Source organism: Equus przewalskii, chromosome 8, assembly GCF_037783145.1.
Source record: "Equus przewalskii isolate Varuska chromosome 8, EquPr2, whole genome shotgun sequence".
In the NCBI taxonomy this organism is placed as follows: Eukaryota; Metazoa; Chordata; class Mammalia; order Perissodactyla; family Equidae; genus Equus; species Equus przewalskii.
This window is the reverse complement of record NC_091838.1, coordinates 57642515-57655403: the sequence shown is the minus strand read 5'-3', so window position 1 is coordinate 57655403 and position 12889 is coordinate 57642515.

Below are 12889 nucleotides of genomic sequence, written 5' to 3'. Positions count from 1 at the left end.
AGTGATTGTTAAAATTTTGAAAGTGGATAAGATTATCTGGAGAACGTATCTGGAAAGTCAGAAGAGCAGTGACATTTTACAGAACCATGAGGAATGCTAATTTTTAAAGGATGAGAAAAAAAGAAATTTTCACTAACCGACAGGATCGGGTATGTTCAGGGTGGTATGGCCCTCAACAGAAATTTCCACTGACAGGCTTGAGGATGTTCAGAAAGATAGTAGGCAACTCAATAAAAAGTTCTTATGAGATCCAAAGATGTGAAGAATTTCAGGAAGTGACTACATTTTTAAACACAGTAGTTAGATTTGTAAAAATCCTATATGTAGCAGAAAATTATATGCTGTTTGAATTGTTTAAAGAGAGCAAGAAAGATAAGAACAAAAATTGCCCATTGGATTTAGCACCATGAAGTTCATGGCAGAGAAATTTTACTTGATAACTAGGTCTGGAAGGGAAAACAGAGACAGATAATGTCTACTCTTTTAGACTGAAAAATAAAGAAAAATTATAGTATTTGTGAAAGAGTGGTACCATACCAATAGGGTAGACTCTTTTAGAAAATATTTTTTTAATCTTTATAGGGAGTAGTCTGAGCATATTTATAGGCTGAATAGAAGATGATATTAAAGGGACAGGAAAATATAAAAGAACAAGGGAGATTCATTGACAGAGTTAAGTTTCAGTGAAAACAAGATGAGTAGAATGAAGAGCAGAGAAAGAAGAATTTAGCCTTCTATAGAAAATGAACAGTTCTTCAGAATCAACCAAAAAGGATGCAGAGAAGGATTTATAAGTTTATAGGTGAGATAAAGTAGGGAAAGGATTATTTCTGTGGATTGCTGAGGAAACCAAATGCTTCTTGTGACTTCATCATGGAGAAGGGGCAGTAACAAGTAGTTCCTAACCACCCAACCACATACACCCCACTGCAGTACAAAAAATGAACCGAGCGTCCTGAAGCACCAGAGGGCACGTGAAGTGCTACGAGTTCACTTGCTCACAAGTGAGGCCCTCAATTGATAGGAAAATCTAAGGAAGATAAACAGTAGCATCCCACCATGTTGCCTTCACTTGTCACCTTCTGGAACACTCCCAATCATAGGAGAGATGGTAGAATTTACCACATAAAGCTTATATAAGAGCTGAAAGTTAATCTTACAGCCTCTATATTATCATTCAAGGAGATGGTTAGAAGGTGTAATATTTTAATAGCATCTTATGATTCATATCTGAAGTAAAATGTAGCAAACAAAGTGTGCCTCCTAGAGGCCAGCAGTATTGTGTGGTAACTCAGCAAAAATGATGGCTCTTCTCCATCTTTGTTTATAATATGGGCTTTATTTGAGGTGACCATTTATGAAGGCTACTAGTACAATAGGTGTCCCTGAGAGTCTGCTGAGATAGATATATATATATATATCTTTATGTATATATTTTATATGTGCAAGCTTTCGACTGCCTAAGATTGCTCTATGCCATAGAATTCATAATAAAATAATAAAGGGAGATTAACAATAGTCTCAGCTCCAAGTCATTTCTCATCTTCCACATAATGCTCATTTTCTCTCTTTTTCAGTTCTGTGTTTCACACAAGAACTTTACTTTATGATTCATTTTAACTAATTAATTCTGATTAATATTCAAGAAGAATGAAGTTTTTGAGGAAGAGAAATTTGGGGCATAGAGAGCATGACACCTTGCTGGAAACCAGTCTGAAAGATTCTGGATGAAATTCATCAGCCCAACTTGTATGTTTGCTGTGTGACCTTAGAGAGCATTTTTTCTGAAAAGTCGGTCTCTGAAACCATATCCATGCACTGTCTTTGTTATGTTCATTTATAAGAGACAGTTCTTACAGTGGTTTTCAAGTTCTGTAAGATCTGACACCTACTATCTTTCTGACTTCACTTCCTACTCTTACTCTAACTTCATTTCTATCGCTGGCCATCTCGAAGGTCCTGGACCCATCAAGCTCACTTCTGACCTAGGGAGTTTGCATCTGCAGTTTTCTCTGCCTCCATTGTTCCTTCTCCAGATATCCTCATGCCTGGTTCCCTCACTTCCTTCAGTCCCTGCCCATATGTCACGTTACCAGGGTGGCTTTCCCTTAAGGGTATTCCGCATCCCTCCCCACACTCACCACAACTTGTCATATTTGCCTTGATTTATTTTTCTCCATAGCACTTCCTACTATTTACATGATGTAGCATTTTTTTAATTGTACACTTTTTCTCTCCCTTTGATAATGAAAATTCTGAATCCCACGAGGGCACAATCTTTTCTGTTTTATTCAGCACTATATTCCCAGAACTTAGTACAGGATCAGGAATAATAAATTTTTATTGAATGAATAAATGAAAGTAAGGGTTGATAAATAAAATTACAAATTATCATATAAATATAAATCAGTTTATATGTAAATAAATTTGTATTATTGTTAGCATGATAAATCACAGTTTAGAAATAGCCCTCCACTAGTCCCCAAAAATCTTTGTGCATATTTGGATAAAACACTCTTTCCTCAAAACATGTTAGTGTCATCTGCAGGATGACTGTCATGCTAACTACACAAATCTATGATAACTACAGTAGGAAAGGAGTATCCTGGAATTGAGCAAAGCACTACTATGTGTGTATGTGTGTGTGTGTGTGTGTGTGCATGTGGTGTAGGCTCTGGTTAAAAAATTTCAGTTAGTTCTGAGCTAGAGAGTTAAAGGATGACATATCATTTCCAAATGTAAGGTTCTTGAATTTTAAGACAAGTTTGGATAAGTAAAACAATGATCACTAGAAAGAAATACTTTCTTAAAATTTATATATTTGGTGTGTATGTGGGTGGGAATTTTAAAAAAAATAATCAAAATTCTGGAAGATGATCCATCCTTCTATTTGTGAGTAAAGAATATATTTGCTTCCAAAATACAAAATTAAATGTATGCCAAAAATAAAAACAATATATACTTAATGCAAGTATTAAAGTATTGTATTAAACAGTGAAGTATTCTAAACTATTAATACCTTAAAATATCTCAATATTCTTGGTATGAGTTAAATTGTGCTCATTATAGGAGAGCTGTCCTGTATTAGCTAAAATCTCTACACGTTCTCCAATGTGACAGATGATGCTCTTATAAATGTGACACATTTATGTGAGCTATCCTGTATTACTAGTTATGTAAAATCTCTATACATTCTACAATGTGACACATGATGCTCTTATAAAATTTTATATTAACTTCTTTCAGAAGAAGATAAATACATATATTTTCAGGTGGAATGGTGGCGTGGTAGGGCAGGTCCAAAAGTAATGAATCAGTAATTGTAAAACTTTCCTCTATTTCCCACTTACTGAGAGTGACAAAATCCTAAATTTGAAAGAAGTCTCCAGAGATACACATATTCTGCACAGTAACTTGAATTGAGAGTCTCTTAGATAAAAGGAAATTGAAATATCATTAATAGAGAAAAACATCTTCTGGGAATGTGCATCAATTCAACAGTGCAGTTCCAAGTCCAGCAATAAACGCAGATTGCTCAATTTATCACTAATCTTATTATTTAGGGTCTTGCAATCCCAAGGAATGTGTGTACTTCTTCTATCTTGGTTACTAAAGCAGTTGTTAAAGAAGTGCATTGTAAGTTCTGAAATCCCATTTTAGCTAAGCAATAGTGTGTGGGATATGCAGGTGGGTAGACAAGGAGATCTTAGAGGTTCCCAGTGCCACATTAAATTCTGAAACGAGACATGATCCTTGCCACTTAGGTGAAAACAAAAAAGATTATCCAAACTTCTCTATAGTTTTTCAGTGTAAGAGAGATTGACATGATATATAGAACATTAGAGTACCCAGGAGATGATTTTAAGTTCCTATTAATAGCATTACAATATTGGTTATTTTAATGTAATTATTGTAGCTCTTGATAAATAATAAGATCCAATCTCTTCCAACATTTTATGCCTTGCTTTTTATTTTACGAGAAATTGTATAGCAGATGTAGAGTTGGAGGAAAATGGATTGAAAGATATTGCTAGAAAGTATAAACCTAAGTATAGACTCTATGGACATTAAAATGAAAACATAAACTGGGCTACTATTTTAGAAAATAGCAAATCATATTTCCAAGAGAAAAAAATATAAATTTGTGAGCCTGAATGCGTTTTCCAGTATTGATATTAAAACAGTGCTTTAATTTTGAGTTATATCACGTTTCATTTTCCATTAATAATTGAGTACTGAAATGTAGAAATGATTTACTTGTTAATCAATATGAGAAAATTTGTGTACATATATTTATAATTATATCAATTTACCTTAACTTGCTTTAGAACATGCTTTATTTATTGGGAGCAATAAATCAATTGTATTTAGAGCCATTGTATCAATTAGCTTTTGCTGTGTCCATCCCAAAAGTCAGCAACATACAATAACACACCCATACGTCTCACGTGGCTGCTGCAATCAGCTGATTTAGACAAGGTTTTGTTGATTTCAGCTGGACTCACTCCAGTGCCTGACCACTATTTCTGCTGTCTTAATCTTCCTCCTGAGACCAGTGCACCAGTGTAGACATACCCCTTTCACAGCAAAGGCAGAGGCCAAGCAAGCAAGCAGAAACATGTAAAGTCTCTGGAGCCCCAGGCTCTGAAGTAACACCTGGTCACTTCTACCTCCTTCTGCCAACCAAGGAAAGTGACATGACTGAGTTTATATTCAACTGCCTTTTTAGTTGCAAGAAATTGCAAGTGATATGGCAAAAGGCGTGATACTGGGCAGAAAGTGGAAAAGAATTAAAGAATTCTTCAAATAAGGAATAGAAAAACTGAATTCATTTGAATTGGAAAATTAAAGAATTGAAGCCATCAATGGAATCCACCATCTTTTCTAAGTTACTTTTGCAGACATGCAAAGAGTTCAAAATGAACAATAACTGTCTTAAGCGTGACTCAGTATTAATTTATTCAGCTGAGAATTATCACAATTACCAACAAACATGGTTTTACCAATAAAGAATTTAGCTTATTTTATCTAGAAAGTGTCATTATTGGGAGCGTGGCTAATAATGTTATTAAAAACCTAGGCTCTTCCTTTCTTTCTACTCCAATACCTGAAGAATTTTGGCAATGTTATCTCTACAAGGTGACCACTAGAGCTCTGTGTTAATCAGTGTTCCTCAAAGCGACAGAACCGATAGACTGTATATAGATATACAGGCATACCTCATTTTATTGTAGTTTGCTTTATTGCACTTTGAAGATACTGCATTTTTTCCAAATTGAAAGTTTGTGGCAAATATGTGTCAAGCAATCTATTGGTGCCATTTTTCCAAAGGCATTTGTGCACATTGTGTCTCTGTGTCACATTTTGGTATTTCTTGTGATATTTCAAACTTTTTCATTATTATTATATTTTTATGGTGATCTGTGATCAGAGATCTTTGATGTTACTATTGTAACTGTTTTGGGGTGCCACAAACTGCATTCATATAAAATGATGAACTTAATATATAAATGCTATGTGTATTCTGACTGCTCCACCAACGGGCTATTCCCCCATCTCTCTTCCTCTCTTCAGCCCTCCCTATTCCCTGAGACACAACAATATTAAAATTAGACCAATTAATAACCCTACAATGGCCTCTAAGTGTTCAAGTGAAAGGAAGAGTCGCATGTCTCTCAATTTAACCAAAAGCTAGAAATAATTATGCCTAGTGAGGAAGGCATGTCAAAAGCTGAGATGGGCCAAAGGGTAGGCCTCTTGAGCCAAACAGTTAGCCAAGTTGTGAATGCAAGGGAAGAGTTCTTGAATGAAATTAAAGGTGCTAATCCAGTGAACACACTAATAAGAAGAAAGTGAAACAGCCTCATCTCCGATATGGAGAAAGTTTTAGTGATCTGGATAGAAGATCAGACCAGTCACAACATTCCCTTAAGCCAAAACCTATTCCAGAGTAAGGCCCTAACTCTTTTCAATTCTATGAAGGCTGAGAGAAGTGAGAAAACTGCAGACGAAGAGCCTGAAGCTAGCAGAGGTTGGTTCCTGAAGTTTAAGGAAATAAGCCATCCCCATAACATAAAAGTGCAAGGGGAAGCAGCAAGTACTGCTTGTGCAAGTGTTAATGTAGAAGCTGCAACAAGCTATCTAGAACATAGCTGAGATAATTAGGGAAGGTGGCTACAATAAACAATCGGTTTTCAATGTAGATGAAATAGCCTTATATTGGAAGAAGATGCTATCTAGGACGTTCATAGCTAGACAGGAGAAGTCAATGCCTGGCTTCAAAGCTTCAAAAGATACACTGACTCTCTTGTTAGGGGCTAATGCAGTAGGTAACTTTCAGTTGAAGCCAATGCTCATTTAGTATTCCAAAAATCCTAGGCCCCTCACGATTTATGCTAAATCTACCTTGCCTGTGTCTATAAATGGAGCAACAAAGCCTGGGTGACAGAACGTCTGTTTACATCTGTTTACTGGATATTTTAGGCCCACTGCTGAGAGCTACTACTTAGCAAAAAAGATTTCTTTCAAAATATTACTGCTTATTGACAATGCACCTGGTCACCAAAGAGCTCCGATGGAGATGTGCAATGAGGTTAATGTTGTTTTCAGGTCTGCTAACACAACATTCATTCTGCAGCCCAAGGGTTAAGGAATAATTTCAACTTTCAAGTCCTATTATTTAATAAATACATTTTGTAAGCTTATTATAGCTGCCATAGATAGTGATTCTTCTGATGAATCTGGGTAAAGCAAATTGAAAACCTTCTGGAAAGGATTTACCATTCTAGATGTCATTAAGAACATTCATGATTCATGGAAAGAGGTCAAAATGTCAGCGTTAACAGGAATTTGGAAGAAGTTGATTCCAATTCTCATGGATGATTTTGAGGGGATTCAAGACTTTAGCAGAGGAAGTAACTTCAGAGTTGGTGGAAATAACAAGAGAACTAGAATTAGAAGTGGAGACTAAAGAAGATCCTAACTATATCTTTTCATTTCGATGGGTTAATTGAAAAAAATTATGCCTCTAATTTAGTTATTCTCAGAAGGTATATCTTTATTTATATGAAGAAGAAAATACCTGACATGCTAGTCTTAAAGTTTACATAGACTGTCTACTTGAAGAGGATTTTCCTGTTATGCTCCTCAAAATATTCCCAGATTTTGCAACAATTATACGAAAATATTTGAAGTGTTTTGATGTTATTTCCCATCAGTAAAGATGGCAGGAAATTGTTATGATATTAAGGTAGCTATATAATACCCCTTTTTTATAGTAAGGGCAGATTCAGTGAAAGGTTGTAACAAATATTCTCAATCTTGTCTGTTTTCTTTAGGGTTCCCCAACCCCAGTGTTATTGACTATATGTGTGATGAAATACATTAAGACGATATCATAAGGATGTGCTTAGCAAACTTTCTAAATCTAAATAGATCAGATCATAACCTGCCACTTTAAACAGAATATTTGTCAACAGTTTTTAAAAAGCTATATGTCTTACAATTTTAATTGAGCCTCTTGTTTTTGCACAGGATAACATTTTATATTGAATTTGCACTATGCTACATGAGTATTGTTATTTTAAAAACATAATCTCATAAAAGCTTGTAATTTTATGTAAATTTACTTTGCTTAGATGTACACATTAATGCCAGTTTCATAAATGTAGATGTGATAAGGAAATATAAAAATATCTAATAACTAGGATATCTGGGAAACTTGCAAACAAGCCTTTCTATTTACCCAACACTTTGCTGCAACTGTTAAAGATATTGCACTTAATTATACATTCAATATTTATATATTCATTTACCACATTTATTGAACTTACTATCTTCTAGAGATCAAGGGCCATTCTAGGCACTGAGGTTGAGTTTATAGCAAGTTTTAAAACATAAAATAAAGCTATTTCCACAGAGCTTATATTCTAATGGGAGAAGAGAAAAGCAAATGAAGAAACAAATATATAAATATGAAATATGTGAGTTGTTAATAAGGGTCATAGAAACAAATATTGTGGGATAAAGTTGACAGATAATAATAGAAGGTGTTATTTTACCTTTGCCTTTTGTTTTTGCTGTTGTCATTCTTTTATTTTGAATCGTAGAATGCACCAAACACAATTTTGGAAATATACATGTAGAATATAAAGGACAACAATAAAACCAGCCCTTATACCCATTACCTAGGCCAAAAGCTAAACATTCACAGTATCCCAGAATCCCCCAACATAGCTCTTCCTAAATCTGCCCCCTCCTTTCCCCTAAAGAGGAAACCATAATCCTGAATTCCACTAAAGAGGGAAAACGTATTACTTTGTTTGTTTTAAAATTTCCTATTAATGGAACCATATTGCATGTGTTTTTATATGAACCTCTTATTTTATTTGATAGCATATTCTGAGATCTAATCGTGTTAATGCATGTAGCAGTATTATATGCACTCTCATAACTGTATGATATTTCATTACATAACTAGTCAATAATTTATTCCTAATGAATCGGATAGTTTCTAGGGATTTTTTCTCCTATCATGAACAAGACCTGTGACTATTCTTATAGCACTGCTTCTTGATTCATTTGTATACAAAATACTAAATAATATACATATTTGTACAGTTAGTTGCAAGATATACATATGCTCAATATTTTTAAGTAATAATAAATTATTTTCCAAAGGAGTTGTGAATGGGTCAGAACCAAGGAGAATGGCTAAGACTAAAATTCGTGATTGGAAATTGAGCTGCAGCACACTACAAAGGAGAGTTTACAGCTTGCATCAGTTAAGTTCCTGCTAAATGAACAACAAAAAAGAATCTGTCTTGTTCAGAGGCATATAACAAAATTCAGAGTCTATAAGACGTATCACTTACAGTGTTCAGGATGCAATTCAAAATTACTCATATGTAAAGAAACAGGAAAATAACTCATTCATAAGAGAAAATAAAATCAACAGACAGTAACCTGAGATGAATGACCTATATGTTGGTATTAGCAGACCAGGATTTAAAAGAAGTAATCAAAACAGTATTCTGAGACATGAATAAAAGATACTTGTAATGAATGAACAAATAGAAAACCTATAGCTAAGAAATAAAAATTGTAAAATGAACCATTAAAAGTTCAAGAATTGGGGACCAGCCAGGGGGTATAGTGGTTAACTTCATGCGTTCTGTTTTGGAAGCCCAGGGTTTGTACATTTGGATCCCAGGCATGGGATAAGCCACTCATCAAGCCATGCTGTGGTGGCATCCCACATACAAAATAAAGGAATATTGGCACAGATGTTAGCTCAGCAACAATCTTCCTCACCAAAAAAAAAAAAATTCAAGAATTGTAAAACAATAATTGACATACAAAAGTCACTCAATGAGCTTAAGAGCAGAATAGTGACAAGTGATGATAGAAAAGTGAATGTGATTATAAACCAATAAAAATGATCCAGTTTGGAAAAAAGAAAGAATAAATTTTTTTAAATAAAGAGCCTTAGCTATCTGTGCAACAAAAGTTCTAATATACAAGTATTTAGAATACCATAAGACTTGAACAGCCACTTCACAAATAAAGATATACAAATGACCAATAAGGACATCAAAAAGAGACCAACATTATTATTACCTCAATGAGTTATCACACTATACTCACAGAACGGTTAAAATTAACAAGACTGACCACACCAAATATTTTTTAGAATATAAAGCAACTGGAGCTCATAATTGTTGATCCTTATGTAAAGCTGTGGAAGCGAAATGGTATAACTGATGAGAATTGATAATGTCCACAAAAAGATTTGTTCACAAAAAGAAAGTTCATAGCAGCTTTTTTCTCTATAGCTAAACAATAAATGTTCCAGGTGTTCATCAACAGGAGAATAGAGAAACAAAACTGTGCTCTATGCATTCAGTAGAATACTATTCAATAGTGAAAAAGAAATAAACTACTGATACATGCAACTACATAGGTAGGTCTCAAAAATATTTTGCTGTGTGAAAATAAAACAATACGAAGAAGATATACTATGACTCAAATTATATGAAGTTCGAAACAAGTAAAACTAATCTGTGGTAGAAAAGAAATCAGTGGCTGTTTATTCCAAAGGGAATTGTACAGGCAGTATTGAATGGGAAGTTTTATATGGGAACTTTTGGGTGATGGTAATGTACTGTACCTTGATAGACATTTGGTTTACACAGGAATTACAGGGGATTGTCAAACTCTTGTAATTATCTACTTATTATATGTGCATTTCATTGTATGAAAAGTTTGTCACAGAAAAAGTAAACATAAAATAATATTGAACTCTAGCTAATTGTATGCCTGCTCAAATATTGAGGAGGAAGCACACTGATGTCTGAAACTTAATTTCAAATGAATCAAGAATAAGATAGATTGATAAATTGGTAGATGGATGGAGAGAAGGAAGATATATGTTAAAGTAAGTAAGATAAAATGTTAATTTTAGGTTAACTAACCGTTCTGTAGGTTTGAAAATTTTCAGAATAAAATGTTGACAAAAGAAAAAAAAAAGGGCTGAATGAATGGAGAGAGTGTTGCCATGTAGCTATTTGTGGGGAAAAAAACGCAAACTGACATTTTTGAAGCCACATACTGAACTGTTTGAAAGTAATTTATATTTAGTATGCTTAATATGGAGATAAAATGCAGAAGTAGTTTATGTGAAACAAAATCAACTGCTTAGACGTAAAGTCATGCATACTATGTATAACTCTAGATATATTCATTCACTGTATAAATGGTAGAGGTCACACTATTTACCAGATGCCTAGGTACCTAAGATAAAACAGACAAATTGTTCCTAGCCCGTAGCCACATGACATTTGCAGTCTCAAGTCTCTTATATTTGACTCAGTTTAAGAGATACAACAAAAAAATAAATGACATGGCCTGCTTATTGACAGTCACATGGTGTAATACAACACTTCTCAAAATGTGGCCCAATTCTTATTGAAAATTATTATTTATGTCCCCCTGCCCAGACTACGAGTTAGAACCTCTGAGTGACCAGAGTAATCTCCTTTTTTTTTTTTTTTAAAGATTTTATTTTTTCCTTTTTCTCCCCAAAGCCCCCCGGTACATAGTTGTGTATTCTTCGTTGTGGGTTCTTCTAGTTGTGGCATGTGGGACGCTGCCTCAGCGTGGTCGGATGAGCAGCGCCATGTCCGCGCCCAGGATTCGAACCAACGAAACACTGGGCCGCCTGCAGCGGAGCGCGCGAACTTAACCACTCGGCCACGGGGCCAGCCCCAGAGTAATCTCCATTTTAATAAGCTTCTTGGGTGATTTTTTATGCACCTCAATATTTGAGAACAACTGCTCTGTTATAAACAACATTTGGGGTCTGGAATTGGGTCGAAAGGCCAATGGCTCCGTTCCTGACTATGTGACCTCAGGTAAAAACTTAACCACTTTGGATCTCAATTAAACATCTGAAAAGTGGGGAATAAAATACTTTCCCTAATTATCTCACAGAGTCATTATGAACACAGGGTCACTGTGAGCATAAATTATAGACAGTGTTCATCAAAGTGTTTATAAAATTGAAAGAAGTATAAAAACTCATGGTATTATTTGCATACAGGACAAATCAGTTTTTACGTTTTTGTTTATGGCAGTGTGAATCTACATGTATATTCTCTAGATAATACCAAGAAACCTACACATATTAATGTTTAATTAGAGAGAATCTTTGAACCACAGGTGCAGTTAACATTTGGATCCTAATATAGTGGGAATTTATTACTGAAATTTAAGCTATTAAAATTCTTTTGCAGTGAGGTTATTCCCTCATTTGGTTCTTATTATGTCCCTAGGAATAAGAGAGTGGGCTTAAACCTTCTACTCACCTACTAAAAGAGGAGGGCAGATACTCTTGGATTTTATAAACATATCAGATGGGACAGCCTTTAGGAAAATATGCTCAACAATGAGTGTATTTTGTTACAGAAAAGCATTTAAAGAATTTTGGAATAGACAAATGAGAAGTATAATAATAAGCCATTTTGCAATCTGCCAAAACTAAAGATGCCATTTTCTCTGGACTAGATCTTGCTTTGATTTTTTTTAATTGTGGTAAAAATTTTAGAACAGTAACCGTCAGAGACTAGTCAGTTTTCCTTTCTTCTTTATTGAATTAATTAATTAATTCAACAAATATTCAGCGAGTTTCTAATATGTATTAGGCACTGTTGTGAAGATTTTGGAGACAAAAGAAAGATTGCCAGTCTAGACTATTCACTCATAGAAGGTGAGACTCTGCCTCAAAGGCAAGTCCTGTTTTTAAGGTGAGTTTTCTGGGATTCTGTTAGTCAGTGATAATTACTTAGTCTTACTAACAGCATCACAGCAACCTATAGCATAATTCACATTTTTCACATTGATGGATTTAGCTCCTAAACCAGGAGAGTAATTGCAAGAAGACTCCCATGTTTATTGCAGCATTATTCACAATAGCCAGAATATGGAAACATCTTAAGTGTCTGTCAACAAGTGAATGGACGAAGAAGATGTGGAATATATATACAATGTAATATTATTCAACTATGAGAGAAAAAGGAATTTCTGCCACTTGCCACAACATGGGTGGACTTCGAGGGTATTATGCTATGTGAGAGAAATCAGACAGAGAAAGACAAACACAGTATGATATCACTTATATGTGGAATCTAAAAAAAGCTAAACTCATAGTAAGAAAGAATAGAATGGTGATTACAAGGACTGGTTTGGGGGGAGGTGGGGAGATGTTTGTCAAAGGCTGCAAACTTGCAACTAGAAGATGAGTAAGTTCTGGAGCTCTAATGCACAGCATAGTGGTTATATAAGTCAACAATACTGTATTATATACTTCAGTGTTGCTAAGAGACTAGATCTT